The sequence below is a fragment of the Cephus cinctus genome, unplaced genomic scaffold, assembly GCF_000341935.2.
Source record: "Cephus cinctus unplaced genomic scaffold, Ccin1 Ccin1_scaffold0299, whole genome shotgun sequence".
In the NCBI taxonomy this organism is placed as follows: Eukaryota; Metazoa; Arthropoda; class Insecta; order Hymenoptera; family Cephidae; genus Cephus; species Cephus cinctus.
In genome coordinates, this window is record NW_014333002.1 from 639119 (window position 1) to 647813 (window position 8695).

General features: G+C 44.6%; 1 protein-coding gene across 2 annotated transcripts in view; it reads left to right on the forward strand.

The window, feature by feature from the left end:
• The first annotated feature begins 2890 nt into the window (after window positions 1–2890).
• LOC107266167 (LIM/homeobox protein Lhx9) overlaps window positions 2891–8695 on the forward strand; it is a 177127-nt gene continuing 171322 nt past the window's right edge. For both annotated transcript variants that reach the window (XM_025083367.1, XM_025083366.1), the window contains exon 1: window positions 2891–3790. The gene's annotated coding sequence lies outside the window, so the exon portion shown is untranslated. The remainder of the gene's footprint in view (window positions 3791–8695) is intronic.

The window sequence follows — 8695 nt, forward strand, 5'->3', positions numbered from 1 at the left end:
GGGGGGGGGGGGGGTAAAAACATAAATATAGCTAAGGGTAGTTTCCGGGTCCTTTGTTTTGAGAACAAAAGCATTGGTCCAACCTGTTTTTCCACGGTCCACGTTAACCCCCCCCCCTCCCCCCACAGTAAAGACTAAGGGATGAAAGTGGGTGGTTTCGTTTTTTTTTTTTCAAATATTATTTTTTTTCCAAAGCATAAACCAGAGTTTGATATGATGCATAAAGATAATTATGGTACGCGTGTATATCGATGCGAAGGAGAGTTGAAGATTTAAGTAAAAAAACGAGTATTTGAGGTAAACACCTAATTTTCATGTAATTCGAACAAATCGTTATTGGCATACGAGCTAATTTGAAAAATCACACGCGTTATATACGTAAGGTCTGGTATCATTTATAATTCATGAAAAAAAAAAGTGCTGCACGTGGCGTCGATCGTCAGTGTGTTCGTCTCGAGGACGAAGTTGGACTCCGAGATCCGTCGGCCATGCAGAAGTTCACAAAGCAGCCACGGCGTCGCGTGTCGCCGCTCATTTGTTTCGTGTTTGAGGTTGATTATTATGTCGGTAGACTCGGTAAACAGGCGCCGCCGTCCGTCGGGCAACCCACCCTGTTTCTTTTATTGATTTCGACGAACGAAACCAAAAAAAAAATATAACCCAAGCTCCACTCTGTGTACCTGCGTGCGCGCGTCACTTGGCTGTCATTAGGACACAGAGCGCGGTTCTTTATTCGACAATTATTTGTACCGGGGTCGGAACCTCTTTTGCATTCGGGGGCGAACTGGCAGACGTCGACGATGCCAATCTGCCATTTCCCCTCTATATGCCAAACAGTATTTCTCTTATTTTTGACCCTTTGACAATTCAATCGTTCTTTGTTATTGTCCGTTACTCTTGAGGAGTTATGTGATTGGTGCTACGGCAGCCAATAAGGAAGCAGCTTTAAACTTACTGGATGTTGGAATGATTTTAGTGGTCTTGCAAGACGTTGATTTCTCTGACGGAAATCTTATATATATATATGTATATATATATATGTATGTAATTGTAGATCATATAGTTTGAGGACAGAGAACATAAAGGGGCATTCACAATAGCGGGTTAATGCGTTAGAAAAACGATGTCTCGAGGCATCAGAATTGGAATTCTAACCTAACCTAACGAAAAATTGTACAAGTCCATCGCGACTCCGGGTGACTAGAATTGAAAAAATTAAACAAATTTGGTGTGATACCCGCTTTATGACCCTCAAAACAGCCGTTACGCTGAAAAGTCTTTGAGGACAGTCCTCGGAACAGCCAGATTTCCTCGAAAGAGTTGATCCGTAAATGAAATCGTCTTCAAGACAAATCAAGGCTAAATTTATAGGGAGAAAGTAGCGGTTTGTTCAAATTCGATATGGGGGAATATTGTTGTTAATGCGAAATTGATAATTTTCTTCGTTATTTTTAGGCGGGTGTCACATATTCATATTCACATATTCATCCCGAACAAAACTTGGACTTGGACTTGAAGGGAAATGAAGTCGATTACCTTCGGACCTTATGTGGCCCGCCGGAAGCCCGTCGGACATCAAAGCGTCCCGCAAGGCTTCCTGGGTAATTAATTCTCCTGTTCCCTCTTATTGGGAGACTCCTGGGTATCCCTGCGTTCACTTGGTATACCCTATGCTCGTGCGTAACGCTACTCTTAACACCCTACACCTTCTCTCCCTAGTGACACGCACCTTTTCTTTTGTACTTGTACCTATTACGTGGGCTCCACTTACAGGTCCTCGAGGGTCGTGAAAGAGAGAAAATTGATACACCTGAATTTGACAGTAAGCACAAATCAATTATATTGGACAAAAGAGGTAAATTCTAATAAGACAATTTCACATATTTATGACAATTTACGTTACGGGATTGGCGTAGAGAAATTGCATGTGCACGTGGCTTTTTATAACGATGCGATTTGTTTTTTACATAGGCAAAAGTCATTGAGATCGTGTATGGGCGTTATGGGGTTTAACGTGAGACGCAACAGCAGATGCATATTCGGTCCATGTCTTTATTTCTACGCTGCAGGCGAGTCAGCCGGGGAAAGGTGACGTCATGCAGGTGCATCAATAGGTACGACGTAGTAGAGAGGCGTACAGGTGACTGAGGTCTCCAATCGGAAATGATGCTTTCTGACCGTTGCCTCTACGCTCCACCCCGATAGAGCTTTTAGAGGCGTGGCCAGTTAACGCGCATGCGCCGCACGCCACGCCCCACCCGTTGCGGTGGCTTTCCCGCGCTTTCGCGAATACTCCCACTCCTCCTACGGAGTACCGTCGTAACTAAAGTCATCCGCGTACGAGTACAAGCATTTATTCCGGAGAGGGATAGAGCTTCCGCATACCCCTTCCGGAGGGTGGTACTTAGACGATAGGGGAAGCTTGCGATTAGACTTTTCTATCTCAATCTAACCGAGCTTGACTCACGTATCCAGATCGTGTTGCGCAACGGGAAAGTAGGTAGTTGATATTTCCATTAAAAATATGCTAGTCGTTGCTTTACGTGTAAAAGTGTATAAAAATTTAATTCGTAAATTCAGTAATAGATTTTTTTTATTCAATTTTGCTATAACATTAATTATAGATAATTTTGTGCGCGGATTAAAATTGTTTTAATGGGTCTTATCGAATAAATTATATCCTCTTTAATTATGTATATTAAGAGGATACGTATGTATGTCTCTCCGGCTGAGCTTCTCTTTCTCTCTCGTATCTTCGCAGTCTATACCGCCGTCTACGCTCCCCTCTCTCGGTCGTCATATGACCGCCCTAAAGAACTTTTGTCCCACCGACGCTAGATGGTGCTCCGGTTTCCTTTCGTAAGCTCGAGGCGCCTCGCAGTCGCTCCGCGGCGCCTCAGCCGAACAGTTCGCTCTGGCATTTCGCCTCGAACTTCGACCGCGCAACGTTCTCCTCTCCTCCGGCTTCTACGCTCGTTCGTACGCCCATTTTGCCTCCCTCGTTTACTTCACCATCCCTGCCGGTTGAGGCCGCACTAGCAACCCTCGTGCCACTCTCGGGCCAGTCACCCCATCGTGGCACACGCTCGTCGTCCCGGCCTCAGTCAGCCGCGGGCAAGCGACGCGGATCGTCACATGCGTCGCATTGCCAACTTTCGAACGCGAGTCGGTTAGTAATTCACTTTGACGCACGTAACCAGCGTGTGGATTTCTCGCGACGTATCGAGATTTTACATAGAATCGTATGATACGCAGAGCCATCGAGTCATGTGAATCGATCGCGTGTGATCCGTTGTACCTTTGAAAAGTTCATACGCAAACTGAAGTGACGTGTCGATTTTTACTTTGGACAACGAGACATCGTACACTTGACAATTACAGTTGAGTTTTCGATCTTTACGTACGAAAGTCAAGATATTACTCTCTTTGTGCGGGCATACGTCATCGAGACACGTATCTGACGCTTGGGTGTATTTCGTACGTTGGCATTTATTATTTTTCAAATTCTTCACGTCGGTACACGTTATTGTCCGATTGGACGCTTCGTGCGGACGCTCGCTGGTTGTATGTTTAGTCTGTGAATTCTAGAGGGCCCAAGGTCGTCGGACGTTGTTACCACGTGGCGGGAGAACTCACGTCCACATTCGAGAAAAGTGTGAACACGTTCGGGCTGGTCGTGAGACTATGAAAGATAAAGAATTGAACCTGAACTGAATAAGAATAATATAAATATAAGGAAGGTCACTCGTCACTGGTGCAGCTGGGTCGGAATGGTCCTGCGAACCAGAGTGTGAGTACCTTTTATAATTAGAGCAAAAATGCCCTTAATCGTTAATAATATTATACACACATCTATGTACTAATGTCTTCCTCAGGGACACGATAAATAAATCCAATACTATATTTTCTTTATCACATACTGTACACCAGGTATTCTTGTTTCTCGTATTTCTACCAACGATCCTTTTACTCCTGCGCTTATCCTCTTCCCGATAACGTACGTGTATTGTCCTATATTCAATACGGAATATATTCACAAACGAATCAAATGCTAGAAATTATTATGTCCGATATATATATATATATACACAACGCGGGCTCTTCGCGAGTCCCGGCTCAGGCTTAGGCGTTTAAATGACTTAGCACACAATTTGCCCATTAACACAGACTGCCTCTGCCATAATGGAAGCCATTGTTCAACCTATCTTGTCCGTAATACAGGCTCTTCTACCTCGAACCTTCACTCTGTGTATCTACGTACTCCAGGACTTCGTATTAACCTACCACGAGGTGCGAGGGGCGTTGGGCACAGGCATGCTATATACTATTGAACCCAGTACCCATCTACCAACCCCCTCGACCGAACCCTTAGCACCAGCACCCTGGATCCCTGGCCCATCGTAACCACCCAGTGAACCACCCTCGCGATATCCAGTATCCTACATTGTGCGTCAAGATGAGATCCTATTAGGATTACGTTAATTAATCTAATAAGTCGATCCCCAGGAGCTCGTAAAACTCTCTGACGTGCAAAGCAAGTCCTCGATAGGTGAAAGGTGTTTGGTGAATGTAAATTTTTTTTTAAACTAATTTTTCTAAAATTAAAAATAAGTATGAAGCATTCGAAGGAAATATTTTTATTTTCATACAATCTGTGTTTTGTCTTCTAGCTCTGCGTGCGTATCCTTATCCGTGAGTTTTTATTATTATTTTTTTTTTCTTATCTCGATCAAGTCTCGTTACGTGCATAGGCGCCGGAGGACATCCTTGGTTACCGTAGAGCGTGCGGTTAAGTTCACAAGGCGCGAAAACGTCCTGTCGCGATTAGGAGAGCAGCTCGTGCCAGGAGGTGGCGCAGGACTAAACCAGGAGAAACTGGTTGGAATATCGCGCGGCTCTGCGGTGCGAGTGGGACAAGGATGGAGAATTGAGCGGATTCGAAGGATACGCTTAGGTCTATAGAATGGTTGGCGGCTGTGTCAGAGACAATGGCTGGTGGAGAGAGAGAGAGAGAGAGAGAGAGAGAGAGAGAGAGAGAGAGAGAGAACCGAGAAGGATAGCGTTAGGTTTTATCCAATAGAAAATTAATAAAATTATTTATAATTATTTAACGTACGTCATCGACATTTTTATCGATCGATACGTATACTAAGTCAATTGACAAGATAATTTTTTCGGAATTTTTTATGACGATAATGTTTTCGGATTTGAACATTTTCTTTGGCCCATACGTCTTTTTTATACGTCATATAGTACATTTTTGGATCCATCAAATATTCAGGTTTGCGTTACTCTCGGATCTTCACGTGAACTTGACAGCTTGCGAGGATGATAATAAGTCATGAAAATGGCGTCGTGTCTATGCGTAATAAGTGCGCGGACATAAATCTAAGTTGCGATAGCTGGGCTATGAGAGGTTAAAGGGGAGGGAAGTAGTCAGCACAGGACTGGAGAATCTTTGTTAGCCTGTAGGATGAATAAAGAGAGCGAGCGAGGGAGCGATGGGAAGAGGACAGAGATAGAGAATAAGAGAACCTGGAAGGGACAAGATGGCACCGACACTGTGTAAGAGAGGTGAGCAGCTTTCATTAAAAGTCCAGAATTAATATTTTAACAAGACGCTCGTCACTTAAACGTAGCTGCGGTACCCAACCGGTCTCCTTGCCTTGCTCCTTCGTTAGCGAATTTTTCAGAATTCTTTATTCGTCAAACTTTTTAATATGACACTCGTGCATTTCGTATACCTTATATACGTTAGAGGGTATACAAGTATAAATATCCGTATCGTGGATTTAATTATTGAAAATACTAATTTTACTCGGTCCGACCTATCAATTTGGTAGTCCGCTTTTTTTTTTGGTAAGGTTCTCAGAACTCATATATTACGTCAGTACGTGTTTACAGGACGTATTTGGTTTCATAAAAATTTTCTATCTTACCGTGTACTCGTATATTTACGAAAAAAAAAATAAAAAAATAAAAATTATACGAGCAGCTAGAATATTCATTGATACATTTTCTCGTCGATGAGCACCCCTGGATCCTCTCATATTACATCCAGGATTAATATTAAATTTCACACGATGAGTGCAATTTCATTATCCCTTCCCAACATGACCGCCCACCCACCCACTCTGGCCCCCCTGGCATCTGCCAGTCCTCCGCTGCAGTATCGCTACCATCCCTGCAGGGGTTGTGGGTCATCCATCCCTAATAAATGACTTTCTGGTAAAAACACTGTTTAACATGCTTCATGATAACCACCCTTTAAGAGGGATGCTGTATCCTTATCGAAGCTCTTATATATATATATATATACAACAACATATGTATCCTGGCTTCCTGAACCGTTTTACCACCCACCCTCGAAATCTCAACGGGATACCAACGACAATATCACCCCCTGGGATAACTTCCCGCGGTGCAAACGCCTATGTATACAGCTACTTGTAACCACCGAATGATTCCGAAATTCATTCATCCCTTATCAGACTACGCATTTCTTACCTTCACCCGTACAAAATTCCGTCCGTCTCGTTTTCGCCTTACTTCGCAGACAGGACTACCCTTTCACAAGCTTACGCGTATACAGGATCCTCCCTTGTATTTCGCATACGTGCAACCGCCCCCAAGCGTAGAGGGTTGCCTGGCTCTGCCGGTCGATCAATAGCACACAACTGCGCGTTCCTGTGGCTGTGCGAATGCATAAGAATAGTCTCAACCCCCATCAGCCAAAACCAACCCCCTCTATGTACCCAAAAGCCACTTTACCAATATATACATATAACGCGAAGCTTCGCGAGTCCTAGGAACACGGACTTGAAAAAAAAAAAAAAAAAAAAAAAAAAAAAAAAAAAAAAAAAAATTCAGAAAAAGCCTTAAAATTTATATGACGTCGAATGTACCTTCTGTCTCAATAAAGTCAATATCGATATACAAAACCACCCACGTGTTTGTATATATATATATATCAGAAATGACGAACTCTCAAAGAAATATTTTTCGTATACAAAGATGAAACAATCGTATACTCGATTTCACGACATCTGCATTACGGATTTACACCTTTGGACTATACACGGTTAGAGGTGATTAACACCTGAGCTGCAGTTCTGGAGCTCGGACGTGCGGGGAGTGGTGCGACGACGTGGCAGCAGATACCGTAAGGGAATCCCAAGTTCTGGCCTCGCGGAGCCACCAAGTGTTAATTCGGCTGTGTTAGACGGTCTTTATAACCGCCGGTTAGTTAGTCGGTCGGTAGGTACTGTTTACCAAGCCGTTCCTCTGGAATTTCTTTGCTAGGCTGATCCTAGCCCCGTTCCTCGCCACTCGAGTCAAGCATAGTTTCACCCTCCGCGAACGTATTAACCTGCCGGTGTATTATAGAGAGGTCTCTTGTACGCTCCGAGCACCCGATAAGTCGTTCAACCTAACCTCAACACTTGACACTCCTCGACGCCTTAACAATAGCTGGCCTTAGCTTCTCCGTTACTTGGTGGCGGTTGGTATTTTTGGTTATACTTTTTTTTTTTCCGCTCTCTTTATTCTACGCTCGGTTCTCTTATCTCGTTATATCGCGCTCGCATCTTCGCTCGCGCTTACGGCGTATCTTCACGACGCTCGCCTTGCCTTTTAGCGCCGCGTTTAAGGTCGCGTTAATACGCTGCTGTCTCTCTCCCTCGGCTGTGGTACGAAGGGCGTCCTTGTCTGGCTTGCAGATTCACGTTACTCTGTAGCTTCTTTCGACTTGTACTCCTATCTACTTTTGTTTTTGTGGTTTGTGTATATATATATATATATATATATATATATATATATACGTGCGTGCGTATAACAATGCAGCTTAAACTCACAGCGTGTCATCTTTTAGTGAAATATAAATCAAGAAGGTAAATTGATCCGTGCCACGTGGTACCAGAGTGTCCGTATCTTCCTTTCCTTCGTCATTCTCTTATACCCTCGGCAGTACGACGTCAGGGTAGTTTTCATGTATATTTCTATATACGGCATTAACGTCACGGTGACGTCCAATAGAATTGGTACTTTACTTGCTCGAGGGTTACAAGTTCAACGTTACCCACCCTTATCCCGACCACCCCTATTCCTAGCGTGCCAAAGGAATCCTCGAAAGGGTCTCGTGCGGGTGACAAGAATCTCAGGGGGGGGGAAGGGGGGTTCCCCGTACAAGCTGGAGGTTCCATGACGGGGTAGGTAAACAGTCTAGGGGTTGTAAGGACCTGGCTCGTACTGCAGGATGACGTCACGTGCTCAATGGAGGAGCCCAGAAATTTTGCAAAATTCTTCCTGCCGGCGACCCCTCTACCCCTCTCGCCACTCCTGCTCTCTGCCCGTTGCAGATTCATCCCCTCGTGTCTTCTGTATTCCGAATGAAGGAAACAATAACGAGGACTAGAGGTTGGAGGGGGCGGGCTGCAAATGGAGTGGTAGAAAAAAAAGGTTATTGTCTAGCCACGATGCGCGCCCTGGGTGCTGCTATCACGGCGACCTGTTCTGGGCCCGTACGTATCAGGGGTGGAAGTCGGAGGTACAGGGGATGATAAGTGCAAGGGGTAGAGCCTAGACGCGTTTGCCGTAGATGGCTGCGCGATGGGTATTATACTGGCTCACGTTTTCATCAAGACTTGGCGCTTGACACTGGGGTTGGAGGTTCCTGGTGGAGTTTACGGTACAAGGG